This window comes from Bactrocera dorsalis, chromosome 1 (assembly GCF_023373825.1).
Source record: "Bactrocera dorsalis isolate Fly_Bdor chromosome 1, ASM2337382v1, whole genome shotgun sequence".
Lineage (NCBI taxonomy): Eukaryota > Metazoa > Arthropoda > Insecta > Diptera > Tephritidae > Bactrocera > Bactrocera dorsalis.
This window is the reverse complement of record NC_064303.1, coordinates 89098210-89120985: the sequence shown is the minus strand read 5'-3', so window position 1 is coordinate 89120985 and position 22776 is coordinate 89098210. Positions and strand designations below refer to the sequence as shown.

Below are 22776 nucleotides of genomic sequence, written 5' to 3'. Positions count from 1 at the left end.
GGGCTTAAAATGAGGTGAACAATCCGTTATGTTGAGGATACACTATATATTACTATGATCTTACATACATAAAGACAATAAAATCTCTTGAAGACACATTCGCAGCCCTCAACTCCCTTACTTCCTTCTTTTATACCTACATATGTATATACGCATACAAAAATATATGCCCCCACTATTATATGTACATTTCAATTATGGTTTGACAATGTTATCGCCTCTGTTCTTCGAAGTTCTGACAACTCTTAATCAATTAATAATTCAATGATTGTTGCGCCAAGAACTCCATTGCCGAATGAATTTTTAATTGTTTTTCTATTTCCCATGATTGACGGCTCGAACGATTTGTGTTCGAATTTTATGCCTTTTAAGCAATTATTTTAAGCGATTGTAAGCTAAATGATAGATTTGTAGTCGCTTTTTAGACTTCTTTCAAGGTTCTTTCGTCGTTGAGGTGTGTTAGTCGTTGGAAAGAAAAAGTGGAAAAAAAATAAAATATTCGTTACGTCACTCTGCTCGTGCTAAAGATGTTTTATGCTTGGCCATGAAGAGCTTCAATACAATAATTATTAGGAGAGTTCACCTACTTACTCGTAGTACAAATAAGTTAAACAAGAATTTACACGCGTTTCTTTCATAATGTTATGGTTGTGCATGCTACTGTGTTAAATGAGTAAACCAAGAGGCACTTTGCCAAATATAAAGGGTGATTTTTTAAGAGCTTGATAACTTTTTTAAAAAAAAAAACGCATAAAATTTGCAAAATCTCATCGGTTCTTTATTTGAAACGTTAGATTGGTTCATGACATTTACTTTTTGAAGATAATTTCATTTAAATGTTGACCGCGGCTGCGTCTTAGGTGGTCCATTCGGAAAGTCCAATTTTGGGCAACTTTTTCGAGCATTTCGGCCGGAATAGCCCGAATTTCTTCGGAAATGTTGTCTTCCAAAGCTGGAATAGTTGCTGGCTTATTTCTGTAGACTTTAGACTTGACGTAGCCCCACAAAAAATAGTCTAAAGGCGTTAAATCGCATGATCTTGGTGGCCAACTTACGGGTCCATTTCTTGAGATGAATTGTTGTCCGAAGTTTTCCCTCAAAATGGCCATAGAATCGCGAGCTGTGTGGCATGTAGCGCCATCTTGTTGAAACCACATGTCAACCAAGTTCAGTTCTTCCATTTTTGGCAACAAAAAGTTTGTTAGCATCGAACGATAGTGATCGCCATTCACCGTAACGTTGCGTCCAACAGCATCTTTGAAAAAATACGGTCCAATGATTCCACCAGCGTACAAACCACACCAAACAGTGCATTTTTCGGGATGCATGGGCAGTTCTTGAACGGCTTCTGGTTGCTCTTCACCCCAAATGCGGCAATTTTGCTTATTTACGTAGCCATTCAACCAGAAATGAGCCTCATCGCTGAACAAAACACGCGCGCGAAACACATTTCGAACCGAACACTGATTTTGGTAATAAAATTCAATGATTTGCAAGCGTTGCTCGTTAGTAAGTCTATTCATGATGAAATGTCAAAGCATACTGAGCATCTTTCTCTTTGACACCATGTCTGAAATCCCACGTGATCTGTCAAATACTAATGCATGAAAATCCTAACCTCAAAAAAATCACCCGTTACTTCAAAAATTGGTCTTACTGCTCATAGTTACGCATATTTTTTTTTTCAGTAGTAGTATCAAAACACAGTTGTAGCTTCTGCTTGCTAGTTTCGAACTTCTTTTAGAACTTACATATGTATTATGTTCCTAGAAGGAATAACCCGCATTGAAGCGCTTATAAATCGTAGATAACTACAGTTAGGACAAGATTGCTTACACTACTGAATACGAAATCTCCAGAAATCATATTTTCAAATACCGCTTTCTCGGATTCCATGTATTCAAAGTTTTGGCCATCTGAAGTTATATAATTTTCATATCTGCCAATTTGTGGATTCCATATCAAAAGAACTGCACTGACCTGAAGAACGACAATGAGTCAAGGCAATTTTTGATACCCTGTTCTGATAAGAAATGTATCTGAGTGAAGACGTTCTGCATGGATCGAAAACAATTGTAGTTAGAAGGCGCAAGATCTTAGCTATATCTCTGAACTATACAACTTTTCATCCGCTGTTTGCCACATATTTAGCTTTTAACAAGTATTGCAGCCAAGCATTGTTGTGAGAGAAAATAATTGTCTTTTATCTTGTCGGAATTTTTAGGCGTTTTTTGGTAATCGCTCACATCAATTTCATGAGTTGTTGTCGGTAGTACATCGGGTGCACATCAACGGTTTCAACCGGTTTTAGATACTTTTATTACAGCGCACCCTTTTGATACCACTAATTACAGAGCTTTACCTTGGCGTCATGAACATGATTTTCTGTTTTAAGAGTAATCGTAATCGATCCATCTTTCATCATCAGTGACAGTCCCATGCAAAAATTACTTACTATATTTCTTGAGCTTTCCGACATATAAAATTATCTAGGTCTCTTGGTTTCAATTCATGATTATGGCTGAGTGAATCCCAAGGATTCTGGGAGTAACACTTGTGTTTGGCAAGAATCTTGAACTAGTAATTCTTCTAGTTCCTGATCTTTTTGGGCCGCAAAAGGAGGTTCTTCGTTTTCTAGGCAGGTTTGCACGTTCGCTCAGCTAGAGCATATTCACAAGAACCTTTCATCAAACTAAGATGACTTTGGACAGAGATTTTCTTCATACATATATATTTTCTTTCATTGTAATAAGGAAGAACAGGCCACGAAAAAGGCACAGAGTTCGCTATATTTGAGTGACAAATTATTATTGTTGTCAATGACAAATAAATTACATATCGTCACCTGAAATGCAAAATAACGTATCATCAAAAAATTCAAAATTGAGTGTCTTATTGATTACGCTTCACTGCTTCGAATTACATACATGTGTTCAACATTTTCAGGTTCTGCACTCAGATATAAACCAGTTGTAACCAAATTAAAATTTTTTTTTCACTCTTGTTCCATTTTATTTCGTGTTTTATTCATGCCACTGTAAATTTCCGAAAATGTTGCTACGTTATTTTGCATTTCAGGTGACGATATACTGAACAAGACTCGAAAGAACAGTAGTTTTCCAACGTGTGTCCCGAATATGTGAAAAATGGAACTATATTACAACTATAAAATTCTTAATTTGTTATTCAAAATCTATATTATCTCCTTCAAAGTAATCATCCTTGGCCATAATACATTTATGCCAACGTTTTTTCCGATTCTCCAAACAGTTGTTAAAGACAATTTCCAGAATAGCCCTCAATGCGCGTAGCGACTCACTTTTAAAGCCTTCAATCGACTCAAAACGGTTTCTTCGGAGCGGTCGCTTAAGTTTGTTGCGTAACCAGAAGTCACATGGAGCAAAATCAAACAAATACGGCGACATAATATTGTTTGAAAATTTAGCGAAAAACTACCGAAGAAACAATGCAATATACGACGGTACATTATCGTAGTACATACAAAACTAAGAGTTGTTGGCCCATAAAGCCGGCCAAATTTTACGAATAGCTTCGCGCAAATGATGCATAACACTCAAATAGTATTCCTCGTTGACATTTTGGCCGGTCGTAAGGAACTGGTAGTGCACTACACCTCGATAACCGAAGAAAATTATCATCATAACCGTGATTTTTGACCTGCTTTAACGTAGCTTTTTCGGCTTCGGCTCACCTTTGCCACGATATTAGGTCGATTGATCGTTTGTTTCCAGGTATATGCATAGATCCAAGACTCATCGGCAGTAATAATACATACGTTTCATGATATCCTGGTAGTCGGAAAGCACAGACTTTGACGCGATGCTGTTTTTCGAAAAAATTGAGTGATTTTGAAACCAATTGTCCTTTCACTTTTCTTATTGCCATATAATCTTTACAAATGGTTTTCACTGGCTGTCCTGGACGTGGTTCATCGTCAAGGCGTTCTCGATTATCTTTGAATAAATTGTACTAATCAAAAATACTTGCTCGTGACGAACAATTATCACCGAAGGTCTTTTCTAAAATTTCGAACGTTTCGCCTCTAGAAATTTGAATACGCCCACAAAATTGAATAGAACTTCTTTGTTGAATAATTTCACTCATCGTAAAAATCGCTGAATGCACTTTATGTACTTCAGAAAGACAAGCGTATACTAAACACTAATAATTATTTTGATATGACATTTGGCACAGATGTCACTAACAGTCATACCAACCTAGAAAAAAAACACTATTGTAAATTTATTAAAATTTCGTTATTTTGACCTCTTTTAAAAGATCGAAATTGGGTTTTTTTTTTATTTTGGAACTACAAAAATCTTGAAAAAGCTGTCTTTATTTTTTTATATTTTAGAAAAATTGTTATTTGAATTTTTGAAAATTTGTTTTGCATATCGTGAAACTATTGGTTCCTCAAACCAAATTAACGATACCCAAGTGAGCTTCCTTATAAATTTTGGTTTCTCCATCACAATATTAAAACCCATGAAACCATTATTTTACAGGGACGAAGTTTTGATGACCGACTCATATCAAGAAATGTGCTGCATTTGGTCACCTAGGCTTATCTGACTATATTTTAAAAGGTAACATACCTCTAGTCATTAGTATATGTACTTGTATACTTAATATAAACCAGTTACCATCGATCAGAACCAACTTTCGGCACATTATTACCAAATTAATACCGGATATGCCGCGATATACAATTGGACAGTTATGATACCGTATATACGATATATACGTATTAATTAATTAAGGTATATAAAACCAATATATAGTAATTTGTTGTATTATCGGTAAGTTAATACCTTATATAAAAAGGTGTACGTGAAATCGCGCCTCCTGCTAGAATAATCAAATAAAAATGCCTTATTGTCCACATCTAAATGCATTGTTAGGTTAAATGGTATTGTGTAATATCTAACTCTTATATTTATAAAGTGTTGTTGGATTTAACATAAACATAATTAAAACTTACACTTCAATTAGCCTTTGACCTTTAAAATTTTGGGCAAACAATGTCTTGAAAGTATTAAAAATGCTCCGCAACAATAAAAAAGATAGTAAAGGTCACCGCAAACATACAATGGAAACCTGTAATAATACTTTATTATAATTAGGGCTAAGGAGCTGTATTTAACGGTAATTAATGGCAAAAAAAGTCAGAGATAAGCATCAGTTTTAATGGTCAAAACCAATGAACCGTTATAATTCAATTAAATCTATTGAAAACCTTATCAAATATTTAATTTCTCAGGCAGCCAGCCAATCAAGTCTCAAACAACACACGAACGCGTAAATAATGCAATATATAAGTATGTATGTGTGTGTGTCAATTAATTTCAGCTATGCGCATGCGTCAATCAGTACACAACAAGCGCATAAATGCCGATTAAAAAGCGTCAGTGTATATAATTACAAGCTGCAGTGATACAATGGCGCGGTGTCATGAAAAAATGCTCAGAGATATTTACTTTGTTTGATGCTGTGGATATTGTATATACTTATGTATAAATGTATGTATGTATGTTTAGCTGTATATACATATGTTGCATTAGGGATCGAGCTAACGCAATGCACCAGTAAACCACATTGCATTTGTTGGTAGCTCAGTTGTCCGGTTGTTTGGTATTCCAAGCCGAAGCGCCTGTTCGAAGCGGCTGCGCTGTGTGGTGAGCGTATAAAATTAGAAGTGGTTGAGGTAAGATTAAGCAGCTTGAGAGCGCTTGCCGAACATGCTGCTTGTAGTTGCTCCCATGGCGCCAAGCTCACTGTTAGTAAGCTTCGTTTTTATACCACTTACGGAACAATTTTTAATCCATACTTTTGGGAAATTTACATTGAGTTCTTTTTTCACTCTCTGCTTAAATTAAATAATTGCTATAAGACCTCCAAAATATATTTTTAAGGTTATTTTTTCTAGAATAAAAAACTAGATTACTTTGAAAATGTTTTTAAATTTATTTAAGAAAAGTGAGAGTTGATTTTGTCAAATTCTATACATTTTCGCATATTTTTTTTTGTGGGTGAGGGTGTGGAAAATGCCTTTCGCTTCATTAGTGCTGTCATTACAGCAACGATATGTGCCACTTGCAGGTCACTAAAATCACATTGGACATAAGTCTGCTAAGTTGGGGGGTGATTTTCGCTGACTTTCCACCGGCGTGCTGGATTTCTACCCAGAATGTTAGTCTGGGATCGAGTCTTACGCCTAGGTAGCATACTGCTTTTTGTGTCTTAAGACTATCTGCAGTCGTTTGCATATTTCTTTCGATAGGTTAGCAGTAGTAGCTCTGTTTTTTCCGTAGCGAGCTGGAGGTTACGTGAGACGAGCTTGAGTCCGTAAGATTCGTCTAACATTTCGAGTTTTAGGATAGTTACGTAACTGCTGTTCCACAAGTCTGGGTCTAGAACGGATCCTTGTTCTGCTCCTGACGTGACCGCTATCTGTCGTGATACCTCTCTAGTACAGCAGTTTTCTGTGGCTAAGGTAGCTCCGCAATTTGTATTTTATTTTAAAGCTTTTTTCAAGAGCTTCAGTCATATCAACCCATTTAGCGCTGTTGAAAGCGTTTCGAACATTTACAGACACCAGGAACACTATTCTGTTGTGTTTATACCATCTACGCTGTGTGGCTTCTACACTTTCAATGAAGCAGCTCCCAGAGCCGATCTGGCGGGTTTAAAGTCGTATTGTCTAGGGGAAAGTCCTCCAGCTTCATTGATAGCTGTATCGAGTCCGGTTTTAAGTAGCCTTTCATAGAGTTTTCAAGCTATGTCAAGCATGCATAGTAGACGGTATGCTGATGGCAAGTTAGGATCTCTTTTTCCCTGACTGATTAGCACCAGCTGTTGCTTTTTCTAGAGTTCAGGGAACATTCTGGCTTCGGAGCAGGGGTTGTATGTGTTCAATAGTACTACCGGTCGATCCGCAGGGTTTCTTCTGGGATCCCGTCTGGTTCGGGTGATTTGTTGGCCCTGAACTTGCCAGTGGCTAGTTGCAGCTTTTCAAAGATGAGCTTATTCCGCAGGGTTTCTTCTGGGATCCCGTCTGGTCCGGGTGATTTGTTGGCACTGAGCTTGCCAGTGGCTAGTAGCAGCTTTTCGAGGGTGAACTTATTTTTATGTAGGGAAGAGTGCGTTTACGATGTGATCTATTTTAGCAGCGGCTAAGAGCGGCCGGCCAAACTGTCAACATGGAATACTCTGTGAGCTATTCCTAAAACGAGGCCAGAATTATGGAGCGATAACTGTTGGTTTTTGCACCGTGATAATGCACCGTCACATTTTGCATTGATTCTTCGTGAGTTTTTCGCCAAAACTTCAACCAATATCGTGCCGCAACCAACGTATTCGCCTGATTTAGCTTCGTGTGACATCTGGCTATACAGCAAACTCAGACGACCGACCCGGGGAAACCGTTTTAAAGGCATTAAACGTGAATCGCTACGCGCATTGAAGGCTATTCCGAAAATTGACTTTAGCAACTGTTTCGAGGATTGAAAAAAAACGATGCCACAGGTGTATAGGAGCCAAGGGGATTTTACTTTGAGGAGAACGACATAGATTTTAAAGAATAAATTAAGAATTTTAAAGTTATGAACAAAGTCACTTCCCCTATCTTTTCCCCAAACTTTTTTCAAACATTATATGGGTATGTACGGCTTTATTTTTCGTTACATCTTCATTCTAAAGCATCGTCAAGTTCCAGAGCAGCTCTAACACAGCTCTTTCCGGCTTTTAAAATAAATAAACCAAAAGCTTAAAAACAATCTAAAACCTATCAGTGTGTGGAGACTTGAGAGCCTTCCACAACCTAGAAACCTGTCATATTATCTGTAAATATTTATATTATACAAAATCTCATGAATGGTATTAACCCAAGCATACATGTTTCCTCTCTTTAGCCACAATCATCTCTGCACTTTGTAAAGAATGAAAACGAAACTGAAAGCCAAACCGAATAAAATCGAAGTCAAGATTAAAACTGAAATCGAAATTGAAGCTCAGCTCAGTCAGTGCTGCAGCTGACTGCTGAGACTCGACTTGAACGGTTCGACGACTGACAGCAGCGCGCTCGCTCCGTCGGCTGTGTGAAGTGTGTGCATAGCGTAAGTCTGGCTGAAGGCAAAGTTGAAGCCGCTGTTAAAAGTGAAGTCGTAGTGCGGATATTGTAAAAATATACACACGTAGAAAATAGTAAAAAATAGCTGCAGAGCAATCAGTTATGTGAACCTGCTACCAAACAACAGCACGCGTGTATATGTGTGTGTGTGAGTCTGCAATTTGCTCAGAAGAACGCCACAAAAATGCGGTGAGATATTCATGCCTCCACTTTAGTCAAATTTGTTTGGCTTGGCGCTTATGGGTTTAGTCGCGGTTTTGCAGGCGCAGCGCGCAAACGCAACGGTTTTACATAGAAAATAATTGTACAAGGTGTTAGTGAACTCAAGTGGAATTTAAAAAATTTTAATTATAAAATTTAAAAAATATTCAAATGTGATTTAGAAATTAATTAATTGAAGCAACTGTGCAGTGCATTGCTTAATTCGCATTAATCTGTGTGGAAATAATAAAAATAAAGATATAAAAATTACCGTTAGTTAGCAGGGGTTCACTAAAAAAACAACAACGAAAAATTTAACCTGAGATTATAAAAGATCAAAGTACCCACGCTACGATTCACCAATGTAAACTCATTCATAACGAAAATGTGAAAATAAGCCAAGCAAGTGTGAGACCCTAAAAAACCGTGCTTCGCGGCCGCAACAACAGCAATAACCAGCAGAGACTTTCAATGGGAAAACAATTAAAATTTGCATTCATTAAGTGGTGGAAAAAATTGCAGGTGAGCAAAAAAGTGTGGTAAATATACATACATACATACATACATATGTATGGTATGTTTCTATGTGCAACGCTGGGTAAGGAATTCGGTTTGAATTGTGTAGTCATAGTGCATGCTGCAAGAATGTCACTAGAAAAAATATATATAAAAAATAAAAAACCGAATAATAAAAATTTATTTTAAAATAAAAAAACTAGAGAAACATTAAAAACATTAAAAACTAAAAAATGAAATTTATTTTTGAATTCAAAAAATATTAAAAAACAATTTATAAAATAAATAGAAACATTTTTAAAATTTTTAAATTAAAATTGATTTTTACTAGCTAAAATATTTAACACAATTAAAAAAAATTAAATTTTAAAAACTGTACGTAACTAATAAAATTTATAAATAAAAATAAAAGTAATTAATAAGTTAAAAATATTACATTAACATCGAAGTTAAAAACGAAATAATTTAATAAGCATAAAATTTAATAAAAAAATAAAGAGAGTAAAATTAAAAAACAAAAATAAAAATTAATTTTTAAATGCAAAATATTAAAACACTATAAAAAATAAAAAAAAAGTAAATTAGAAATTTTTTTATTTGCAAAAATATTTAACACAATTAAAATCTTTAAGGAATTTGAAAATAATTATAAATTATAAATAAAATTAAAAAACAAAAAAAAAATTATTTAAAAAGTAATTTAAAAACAGAAATAAAATAAAAAAAATAAAATTTTTATTTTTTTAATATAAAAAATATAAAAAATTAATAATAGATAAATTATAAGAAAAATTGGCTTTTAATGTTCAATAAAAATAAACTTTTAATTGCTTAATAAGTCAACAAAATTAAAAAATTTAAAAAATGTTTCAATTACAAAAATTTTAAATGAAATTAAAAATGATTAAAAAATTAAAATTATTAATATATTTAGAAAAATATAAAATAAATTTTCAATTTAAAAAATTAATAAAAGTATTAAAAAAAAATGTTTAATTGCAAAAATAATTTCAAAATATAATAAATTAAATATTAAAAAAAAAATGTTATTAGAAAAAAATTACAAATAAAATTAAAAATAATTAAAAATTAAAAAATATTATATTTAAATATATGTAAGTAAATTGATAAAGAAATAGTTGAACAAATAATACAAAATATATAAAAATTTAAATTAAATTTATTAATAATAAATAATAAATTTAAAAATTGAAAATAAATTTATTTTTAAATTCAAAAAATATTTAAAGAATACAAAAAATTTAAAATAAAAATTAAACTTAATTTTTAATAGCTAAAAGACTAAAAAATAGCAAAAAATTAAATAATAAGTAAACAAAATTTAAAATTTTTTAAATAAAAATAAAATTTTAAATGCAAAATTATTTAACAAAATTAAAAAAAAAAAATAAAGAAATTTAAAACTATTAATAAAGTTTACAGAAAAAAAATTAAAAATATCAAATTAATAAATCAATTAAAGAAATCTAAAAAAATAAATCATTACACTAATATTAAAAATTGTTAATAAATAAAACTAAATTTTTAAATACAAAAAGTTTTTAAAGAAACATAAAAAAATAAAAATTAATTTTAAATTAAAAAAACATTTTAATAAAGTTATTTCAAAAATTTTAAATTTCCAAAACTATTTAACAATATTTTATTCAAATATTTTTAAAATTAATAGAAATTAAAAAAAAGTTTAAATTAACGAGTAAATTAAAATAAAAAATAATAATTGAACAAATAGAAAAGTTTTTGTAAAAAAAAAAATAAAATCAAAAATTAAAAAAATTTAAAATAAAAAAAAATTAAAATCAAAAATTAAAAAAATTTAAAATTTTTAAAATTTGAAAATAAAGTAAAAAGAAATTAAAAACACATAAAAACTATTAAATTAATAGGTTAATAAAAAAAAAAGAAATCATCACTCTAATATAAAAATTGTAAATAAATAAAAAAATTAAAAAATAAAAAACAAATTTATTTTTAAGTGCAAATTTTGTGTAAAGAAACATAACAAATTTAAATTAAAAATATAAAAAAAATGGAAAAATTTTACAAATTTTACAAATTTTATAGAAAAATAAAATTTTCACTGTAAAAATATTTAAAGTTAAGGTAAGAAGAAAAAAACTAAAATCAAAAATTATTTTTTTTTATAAAAAACTACAAATTCCATATTAATGTATCTTATTTTGCGCGACACCAATTCCAACCGCAACAATCCATTGACTCATACTCCATCGCCACTGAGTTTAATAATAAAAAACAACAACAACAAATAGTACAACATGAAAATTAAAAGAAAAAAATAAGCAAAGCGCCAAGCCATTGCAAACTATTAAGCGCATATGAGTGCTCATAATGCCCACACACATTCGTACACACAATGCTACATACACATAAAGCTATAATAAAGTACTTTAACAAAGATCTAATAAAATGAAATCGAAATTTAAGCTGCTCGTTTGCCAATAAAAGGCTTGTGAATAAGTCAAGTCACAGCGCCAAAGGTGAGCTATGCAGCAAAATCGACGCGAAAAATTGCTGAAATGTACAGCTGCGAGCATTGAAATAGTAGTGGATGTTAGAGCTTTACATATCTGTGAGTTATGTAACATGCCAAACAATTTTAACATCCATTGAAATGCGAAAGTGGATCATATTTACCAGGCTATGTTTACCACTAAAAATATTTAGATTTGAATATGTACAAGATATGTTTATTTACAAAGATGTATTTATGTATGAAAATTTTGGGGAGCAGTAAAATAGTAGTAAAGTACTAAAAATTTTTTTAAAAAAATACTGAAGGATTTTTGCAAGTTTCGTCTATAGGAGATCTTAGTACTTGGTAGCATGGCTATGATTTTTGATAGCAGCAATACATCGCTTCTTCAGAGAATCTACGAGACTGTGGCATCTTTTCAGTGGTATGCTCTGCCCTGATTGCTGCACTACGGTTCACAATTCGTTGTTGTTTTTGTGTTTATCCTTCCACACTGCTTTCTTGACATCTGCCCAACGGTTTTCAATAGGATTGAGGCCAGGGGATTGAGCTGGCCTATCTATGACCTTAACTCCATTGACCCGAAACCACTATTTTGCCACCCTACTGGTGTGCTTCGGACCATTATCCTGCTGAAATATCCTTTTCAGCGGCATGTCTTCTTCAGCAAATAGTAGACACATAATATGCTGCATTATATCCACTATGTGTATCGGATATTATGCCAGTAATCTTGTAAATTGGGACTACACAAAAAAATTTGGCCTGTAAGATAAACAGCCCAAACCATGATATTCAAACCGCAATGCTTCAAAGTTTTTGTGCTGAATCTGGGGTCGTACTCTGTATTAGGGGAGCCTTTTAGACACTGGCAGGACCCTTTACCGCCGTAAAGAACAACTTTCGAAACGTCTGCCTACTAGATGCTGCGCCATTTCTCAATCGGCCAATTCAGGTGTCCTAAAGTCGAATTTAAGACGTCTTACTACATGACTTTTTTTTAATAACGGTACTTTTCGAGGACTGCGGACATATAAATTATGTTCATGTAGAAGTCTTCTCACTTTATGAACACCGCAGGCCAGGTTAAGTTCATTCCGAATCTCCATAGCTGACATTCTAGGTCGAGTCTTGGCACATCTTACAACTATTCGTGTAAAATTCTCAGAAAGAATCCGTCTTGCGCCGCTTTTTTCGTATTTTATTTATAAATAATTGCATTGCGAATCGTTGTGGCTTAATACCCTACAAGTCTTTCCATTCCCTTGTAGGATTTACCGTTGTTTATGACAGATTGAAGCCATTCTCGTTTTTCTTCACTACAGGGCTTCCCTTGGCCCAATAAAAGGGACAAAGTCATATTTGTTTTGCTTTTTGCATGGAATAATATATAGAAGATTAGGAAACTTACTTTTTGTGTGATAAAATTAAATTTTTTTTAGTAAAAATGATCTGTTTGTAATCAGCTCACCGTTCACTACTATTCTATTGCTCGCTCATAAAAACAGATATCCCAATAAAATTGGCTCTAAAAAAGTAACGGTAAGTGTTTCATACTTATTGTTGTGAATAACAGGACCGTTATACTTCAGAGAATATAACTAAAATAATGATCGAAGGCAATATCACAAAATAAACAAAATTTAAAGCAAAACTCTTTTGGCCAATAGGCACTACTATTTCAATGCTCGCAACTGTATAGACCTACTATTTATTGTATATATGAATGAATGTATGTAAATATGTATATACATATGTATTAAATATGTATATATGTAAGCGTTTGGCATTAGGTAATAAATAGCGTAATCCACCCGCCGCCGTTGTCGTCATTGGCGGCTCCAGCGCTGATCATTTAAATCGGATCAAGCCGTAAATCAATGCATTCACTTGAGCTGCTACTTGGCATTACATATAGTATGAAATATATTACATACAATAATTATTAAATGCAGCGCGAAGCATGTAGAAGTACTAACGAGCATATACATACAAAAATACATATTCACTTAAATACATAATATATGTACATGCATTCTAATGCAAACGCGCACAAATGTTCGCACAAACAATTTACTCGTCCGTCGTTTGCCCACTGCTGACCATATGAAGAAATCTTTTTACAGCTTTTAATTGCTTGCTTTATGATTGTAGAAAAGCGCCGAGGTTTTTTCTTGCCACATATTGAAATCATGCAACGCTTCGTTTGCTGCAACGAAATCCAATACTCGCATTCAAAACGTTTGAAACACGACAATTTAAACACTACTAATGATAAATTAAACAAAATATTAGTCAAGAGCGAGTAATAAATCATATATGTGTGTGAGTATATATCTATATATACTATATATCTGTATACACATATGATGCTATATAATAATTAAAATATAATTATTGAGTGAAATTAGTTTTGAATCTAAATGCTGCATGAAGGTCGATGGCACACTGAGATATTTTAATATCCATATGTACATAGCTGCCATATCGAAACTCAACAGGCTTAGCATAAGCTGAGACAAGTCGAGACTGAGCAAAGTTGATATATTTTTAGAATTCTATCGAACGGAACAACTTTTTAAGAATGTGGTAATATTTATTATTATTTATTTTTAACATAACAACAATACAACATTGTGTTATAGTTTTTGTAGTATGACTAATCGACCAAAATAATCAACAACCACGCGATTTTCTTCCCAGCGACAATTCCCTTGAGTTCTGAAAATAAGAAAAAGCCGCTGGGACCAGATGCGAAGAATACGATATATGACAATTAAGTAATGAGAATGATTCCATAAAAACCGTATATTTGAAAATTATTCTACAACTCTGCCATACCCTTCAAAGTAGTCCCCTTGGGCAGCTATACAACGATTCCAGCGCGTTTCCATGCTTCGTAACATTTCTGGAACGCTTCGACTGGGATGTCCGCTAGTACCCTCGTCACGGCCGCCTGGATGTCGGTAATCGACTCAAAATGGATTCGTTTGACCACCTATTTTGTTTTAGGAAACAAAAAAAAAAGTCACAGGGTGACATGTCAGGCGAATAAGGCGGCTGTTGCAACACGGCGATCCCTTTAGATGCCAAATACTGGGACACGCTGAGGGCGGTGTGGCACGGCGCGTTGTCGTGATGAAGGTTCCAGTTACGAGCGATCTCTGGGCGCACCCTGTTGACTCGTTTTCGCAATCTTTCGAGTACTTGGCAATAGTAGACTTGATTCACAGTTTTCCCGGGTGGAACGAATTTTTTGTGAACTATTGCACGGCTATCAAAAAAGGCAATAATCATCGTTTTCACCTTCGACTTGCTCATGCGAGTTTTTTTCGGGCGTGGGGCGCGCGGAGACAACCATTGTGAGCTTTGGCGTTTAGTTTCTGGTCCGGGAGCACTATCACCATACACTCTTACAATTTTAGCGTACGTTTCCGAAGCTGTTTCGCTCAATCTGGCGAAAAATTTTATCGCGACGCGTTGCTCTTGATTTCGTTTTTCCATTTTCGTGACGAGCACTACAAACACACGTCTACTCAACTTGACGCAGCAGGCGAACTAAACAAGCTAGAGCGATGGTAAATATATCTATGGAGAGGGGAGGGATCCCGAAAAAGAGAAAGGGAATTTCAAGGTCACAGGTTTACTACAAGCGCGACAATAAAATCAGTCTCATTACTTAATTGTCAAACCTCGTACGTTAGATGTGGGTCTGAAGCAAATTTCTCATCGTTTTCAAAGATGTCAGATACAATAAATTGCTCGAACTCGCGCTTTATTGCTTACAATATTCAAGTTCAACTCGTTCTTTTGATATCTTTGTAGTGCCAGCTATTTCGAACAACTTCATACCACAGTCATCCAAATTATTTTGTAATTTATTTTTATACAATATATTCGTCCGTAACAGCTATCTGTTTTGAACTCTATAATAATAATTTGGCGCCTTCATTCTCACTAAAGTATTATTGACCAGAATCGGAAGTTTGAAGCATTCCATAGTCTTTTTAATGATAAGTTTTCGAAAACTTACATCTCAGTCAGCTGTGATTTCAATGTAACGGGTGATTTTTTAAGAGCTTGATAACTTTTTAAAAAAAAAAAACGCATAAAATTTGCAAAATCTCATCGGTTCTTTATTTGAAACGTTAGATTGGTTCATGACATTTACTTTTTGAAGATAATTTCATTTAAATGTTGACCGCGGCTGCGTCTTAGGTGGTCCATTCGGAAAGTCCAATTTTGGGCAACTTTTTCGAGCATTTCGGCCGGAATAGCCCGAATTTCTTCGGAAATGTTGTCTTCCAAAGCTGGAATAGTTGCTGGCTTATTTCTGTAGACTTTAGACTTGACGTAGCCCCACAAAAAATAGTCTAAAGGCGTTAAATCGCATGATCTTGGTGGCCAACTTACGGGTCCATTTCTTGAGATGAATTGTTGTCCGAAGTTTTCCCTCAAAATGGCCATAGAATCGCGAGCTGTGTGGCATGTAGCGCCATCTTGTTGAAACCACATGTCAACCAAGTTCAGTTCTTCCATTTTTGGCAACAAAAAGTTTGTTAGCATCGAACGATAGCGATCGCCATTCACCGTAACGTTGCGTCCAACAGCATCTTTGAAAAAATACGGTCCAATGATTCCACCAGCGTACAAACCACACCAAACAGTGCATTTTTCGGGATGCATGGGCAGTTCTTGAACGGCTTCTGGTTGCTCTTCACCCCAAATGCGGCAATTTTGCTTATTTACGTAGCCATTCAACCAGAAATGAGCCTCATCGCTGAACAAAATTTGTCGGTAAAAACCGAACACTGATTTTGGTAATAAAATTCAATGATTTGCAAGCGTTGCTCGTTAGTAAGTCTATTCATGATGAAATGTCAAAGCATACTGAGCATCTTTCTCTTTGACACCATGTCTGAAATCCCACGTGATCTGTCAAATACTAATGCATGAAAATCCTAACCTCAAAAAAATCACCCGTCACCCGTTAGAACCACTTCACCTGTGGGTTAGTGTGGCTGTTTTAGTTTGGATTTTTGGCATACAGCTTCGTGACTTTGACAGACCTCACAAAGTGATTTGAACTAAAATTTCCATATACATATGTATGTAGACAATATAACCTCCAAGGGTACTGTTAACAACGAACGTTAACCGACTGTGACGCCACATTTCTTTCTCGTAAGTTGAAAAATTCTTTCTAACTGAAGACAATTCATAATTCTAATCCTTGAGAAGATATAATATAGAAGAAGGATCTATTCCCTCTTACTTGCTTACCCGTAAATAAAGCCGATCAGCTTGCTATAGAGGTCAGTCTTACACCTATTTAATATGATTGAATGAGCTAGGACTCCCCTGTCCTCTTGCGCTATAGTAGTCGATCTACTGTAAGCTTGACATGCGCTTAAGGTCAACAACCAGAACTACTGCGGCTGTGAAATACTTCTGGCTCAAAGTACAACACACGTGGACCTCTGAACTAATTTCTTTTAACAAGGTTGATTTCTCCGCAATCATAGGTGTACTGACTGGACACTGTCTAACTCACAAATGCTGAGCCTACATATTTTGACGGATGTAAATTGCTAAAGATGTATGGAGGAAGGTGATGTGGAACTGTCCAACTTTTGCCAGCTTACGTTTATGGGGTTGATATTAGCCGTTTAACAAATTTATGATTAGCTCGAAAAGCTTTGGCGATCGCAAAAAACCAGCGTTAACAACTATCGAAGTGGCATAACACGTTAACTAGAAAGCGAAGATCAGCCCTATGGCTTAACCTATTTTAAAAACAACTTAGATACCGTTATTTAGATAATAGCTTCTTTCTCAAATAACTAAAAAGAGAAAAATCAGATATGATCAGTGGTTTTCAAGATTATTGTACTTCAGATACTACGAAATTAACAAGAAATGATACAAGCGTTCTTTTTGAAAAAAAATAAATAAATAAAGAACTCATTTGTTTAATTACGTCATCTATTTGCGATCAGTTATTATTGTGACACTGTTGCAAACTACAGCAGAAGTTTATGCTATGATGGCTTGACAGTTGTTAAATGAAATCTACTGCAATGCCACGTCTTGCCCTTAGCTGGTTCAACACATCGGGCTGCTGACAAAAAATTCACTTCATAGATATTCTTCTTTACTGGCGTAGAAACCGCTTACGCGTTTATAGCTGATTTAACAACAGCGCGCCAGTCGTTTCTTCTTTTCGCAGGGTGGCGCCAATTGGAGATCCCAAGCGAAGCCAGGTCCTTCTCTACCTGGTCCTTCCAACGGAGTGGAGGTCTTCCTCTTCCTCTGCTTCCCCCGGCGGGTATGGCTCAAGCAGCTCAAGACTTCTGGTTTTTGACCAAATATCCTCTGGGTAGCCTTAGAACATCCGTTTGAAGGCGAGTTAAAGTGAGAAGGCGAAACATCCCCTACATACGGTTGTGCGCTGGGTTTGGGACCCGCCACGTAAAAAACACCCCCAATGAAAAATAACAACCAGCCTCGGATGAGAGATTCCCCTTCATAGATATTCTGAAAACAAAAAGTCAACAGGGAATAAATTTACGTAAGAAGGTTACTAATTAATGTTCATCCTTATCTCCTGCACTACAAACAAAGAGTTATTGTTTCGTCATAAATCGGTTTCGCCGGACTTTGTTCGAATTGCTTCTGCAAAAACTTGCACTTCGTAGGTTTTCCCACTCAACTGTAAGTATTTAGTTACAGTTATCAATTCCGAATGTGTGGAAATTTGTTCCCCTTCCACATTAGAATACAATCTTTCGAAAACATTTTCGAAATCTTACACAATCTATCTCCGATATCACCTGAAGAGTAATTTCGAATCTATCAGAAAGATATAAAATATGCATCTTGACAGTAGGTAGTTGAGTAAAGTAGGTGTCTGACGACACACTTAGGCCTTTAAGCATACCATTGTAAACTATCGGAACTAAAATCGCAACATCGTAAATCCGTAAACAGGTCTCTTTGGACTTGTTTGATCGTGCGAGGTCCGATCATATATTCATAGATAGCACTATAACTGTCTATGAGACACGGGTTTATGAATTTGATATGCAAAACAAGTCAAAAATCATGGGAATGGAGGGAATAAAACGAGCCGAAACCAAAAAAACCACGCCAAAGCCGCTCAATAATCAGGGTGATGTCATTGTTTTTTTTTTTTTGATAATCTTGGTTTAGTGCATAATGAATTTGGAAGAACAACTCATGGATTTAACACTTTATAATGCACCATCGCATCGAGCCACGATTGTGACCGAATTTAGAGCCAAAAACGCAATGAACCACCAATTCTCGAACGCTGCACTCGAAAATCAACCATCAAGCCAAGTTTTTGAAGCGCCCATATTGAGAGAATATGAAACGTCGGTTTACACCCGATCTTAGCCCTTCCTTACTTCTTTCCATATTACTTTCAATATGAAATATTAAAGCTCCAAACTTTGGAGTCTAGAGATCCTTTCTATTGTTTTATAATACCGTTATGCATGCTGTATGGCCAGATGCTGCCACTAGGCGCACCTTCGTCATATTAAGTTGCGCTTCGCTAACAAACATATACATACATACATGCTCGTATAAAAGCTTTAAAAACCAATTATTCACCAAAATAACGAGCATGTCTGCCTGAGATTCACGATGTTATTATTTGTTTTTGTTGTTTTTATTTCTTTTTTTTTTAATTTTATTATCGAATATTTCAAAATGTTATCAAAAACCAATTTTATTACAACTTACGAAACACCAAAAGCATCGTTAACTGCACAACAACAACAAACAGATATAATTTTTGGTTGGAACTCCTCACTGACTTATAACTAAGAAGTATGAAAATAGAAACAACAAAAATTAAAGAAATAAAATCTCAAATAAAAATCTGCTCGGTTGTCAAACTATTTGATTATTTGTGCCTCCATCAGCTTGGTGCTGCAGACAACACCACCGCATCCGTCACGACCATCAGTCGCAACAACAAGCACTGCTTGCGGCGAATCGCTGTCTGCATCATCCGAAATCAAAAAAAAAAAATAAATAAATAAAAAAAACAACACAAAACAACAAACCTACAGTTCCCACCATCAACGAGAGCGAATGCTGGTCCAAGTTATTGGCCAAGCAGAAAAAAACCCACGAATTTGCCATGAAGATTTGTCCGTCTGCAAAAGCTGCAAAATTGTTAGTTTGCAAAGCAAACACTTGTGTCTTTACATACTATGTATGTATGTATATGTACTAAGTTTGTTTGTATGAATGTTGCTGCAGAGAAGTCAATTGTCCTGGTCAACAGCTCTGTGGTTGCGGTAGTCACTCCGTACTTCGTACATCCATATGTGCTTGTGTATGTATGTATGCGAATAAAGTCTTTACACATTGCTGTCGTTGTTGCTGTTGTTGGAATTGTTGGCAGCCGTGCCGCTTAGCTGCCAAATTGGCTGGTGGTTGACCCTTTTACTTGACTTCTCATTTCGTTTCGTCTATGAAATTGTGATTCGATTCATTCCGACGATTTGTTTATTATGGAAGTGTCTGACAAAGTAACCGGTAGAAGTACACGGCTGAGGGTATGAGTAAATATTTGTCGTGGTATATTATAACGGGTGATTTTTTTGAGGTTAGGATTTTCATGCATTAGTATTTGACAGATCACGTGGGATTTCAGACATGGTGTCAAAGAGAAAGATGCTCAGTATGCTTTGACATTTCATCATGAATAGACTTACTAACGAGCAACGCTTGCAAATCATTGAATTTTATTACCAAAATCAGTGTTCGGTTCGAAATGTGTTTCGCGCGCGTGTTTTGTTCAGCGATGAGGCTCATTTCTGGTTGAATGGCTACGTAAATAAGCAAAATTGCCGCATTTGGGGTGAAGAGCAACCAGAAGCCGTTCAAGAACTGCCCATGCATCCCGAAAAATGCACTGTTTGGTGTGGTTTGTACGCTGGTGGAATCATTGGACCGTATTTTTTCAAAGATGCTGTTGGACGCAACGTTACGGTGAATGGCGATCGCTATCGTTCGATGCTACCAAACTTTTTGTTGCCAAAAATGGAAGAACTGAACTTGGTTGACATGTGGTTTCAACAAGATGGCGCTACATGCCACACAGCTCGCGATTCTATGGCCATTTTGAGGGAAAACTTCGGACAACAATTCATCTCAAGAAATGGACCCGTAAGTTGGCCACCAAGATCATGCGATTTAACGCCTTTAGACTATTTTTTGTGGGGCTACGTCAAGTCTAAAGTCTACAGAAATAAGCCAGCAACTATTCCAGCTTTGGAAGACAACATTTCCGAAGAAATTCGGGCTATTCCGGCCGAAATGCTCGAAAAAGTTGCCCAAAATTGGACTTTCCGAATGGACCACCTAAGACGCAGCCGCGGTCAACATTTAAATGAAATTATCTTCAAAAAGTAAATGTCATGAACCAATCTAACGTTTCAAATAAAGAACCGATGAGATTTTGCAAATTTTATGCGTTTTTTTTTTAAAAAAAGTTATCAAGCTCTTAAAAAATCACCCTTTATATTTGCATGTATGTGGGTTTGTGTGGCTGTGTTTATGCAGAGGTGGTGGCAATGCTTTTCGGCAGGTCTTTTCAACAAATACAGGGTAGGCCATTTAAAGTTGACCCATTTGTTTCTAAAAAAAAAGAACAAAAGAAAACAATGTTTTTTGTTCATTTCAAAAATAATTTATTTTGGATTTGTTTCAGCTAATATTTAAAAATTAGATCGCGTAAATGGGCACCTTTAGCTTTGACAGCTAAATGCACTCTTTTTTCGACATTTTCCATGACTTTGGCCAATGTTTCGGATGATATGGCGGCTGTTTCACGTCGAATGTTGGCTTTCAGTTGAGCTAAGGTCTTTGGCTTATTAGCGTATACCTTGGATTTCAAATAACCCCACAAATAAAAGTCTGGTGGCGTCAAATCTGGTGATCTCGGTGGCCAGTCAACATCACCATTTTTCGATATCAATCGCTTCGATGGCCCATTTGCCAAAATTAAGGCGTCGCGGATAATCAGCTGGGTTTAGTTTTTGTGCCATTTGAATTTTATATGGAAACATCTTCAAATCTTTATGAATTATGCGTCGGAGAGTGGTGCGAGAGATGTCTAATTCCTGAGAGCGGCGATAACTCGATGTCGATGGAGTCTCCTCAATACTGGCTCGTACAGCTTCGATATTTTCATCAGAACGTCTTGTGCGTTGTCTGGATGCATGACTGGCATTACTGATTACCGGTGTTCACAAATTTTGCGTATAAAGACTTAATTGTGTTCTTAACTGGAGCACTTTTCACTTTATTTTTTTTGCGAAACGCACGTTGAGTTAACACAATTGAAAAGTTATTTTGAATATAAAGCTGAACAATTTCAGCGCGTTCTTTTGGAGTGTACTGTTCCATGGTATAAATTGTCTTCGAATGACGCTTCTAACGCGGTATGACATTAGCCGATTTGTCAGCGCTGTTAAAAGTTACAGCGTTGCCAGATGGGTCAACTTTAAATGGCCTACCCTGTATATACTAGCGAGAACTGCGTTACATGGTCAACCGTTCGATTACATATTACATTTGAATATAAATATATATGTACATACATATGTAGTAGCGATTTTTACAAATTAAATGAATATATGAGTATACGGATTTCGAAATCGTATGGAAATGGACAGGGATGCAGGGATAAGCATAATTACGGATGGGTCCAAACTAGATATTCGAGTAGGAGATGCTGTCTTTTCAGTAAAATTAGATAAATACTAGAATCCAAATGGAGATCAAAGCAATTATAGATAGCCTTCTTATTCTGACAAAGAGTATGCCCCCAATAAGGACTATATCTATACAAAATAACATACAAGTACTCGGAAATTGTAAATAAAACGATTTTTTTCAGTTTTTGAAACACTTTCATAAGCACATTTTGAGTTGGCCTTCAGCTCCTTCATGGAATTTTGTTTTATCTCTTTGATAGACTGAAAACGGGTTCCACGGAGCGGGAAATTCAGTTTGAGGAACAAGAAAAAATTAAACGGAGCCAAATCTGGTAGCTGATGGGTATGCTAAGATTAGATGTAGTGAAATGAGCACCGTAGACGTTGAACACAGTTGGCGCCCAAAAAAGATTGTAACTGACCTAAACATCTAAAAACGTCCACAAAAGAATTTGTATGACTATAAAGTGAAGTTGTTGGAGATGTCAGGCACTGGAGATATTCAGATATAATAAAAACGCCTCTTTTCGTCGATATTTGATAATGGATGAAAATGTGTCCATCATTTCACGCCGAATCTCAATCGACAGTCATCCGTGTGGACTGCACACGTTGAAACCGCTTCAAAGCGTGGA

General features: G+C 35.2%; 1 protein-coding gene across 3 annotated transcripts in view; it reads left to right on the top strand.

Moving 5' to 3' along the window:
* LOC105233535 (uncharacterized) overlaps positions 1–22776 on the top strand; it is a 75463-nt gene that overhangs the window by 43563 nt on the left and 9124 nt on the right. Inside the window, exon 1 of one of the 3 annotated variants that reach the window (XM_049446358.1) lies at positions 8027–8872. The exons of the other annotated variants lie outside the window; for them this stretch is intronic. The gene's annotated coding sequence lies outside the window, so the exon portion shown is untranslated. Of the gene's footprint in view, positions 1–8026; positions 8873–22776 lie in introns of those variants that run through there. 3 annotated transcript variants of the gene reach the window in all.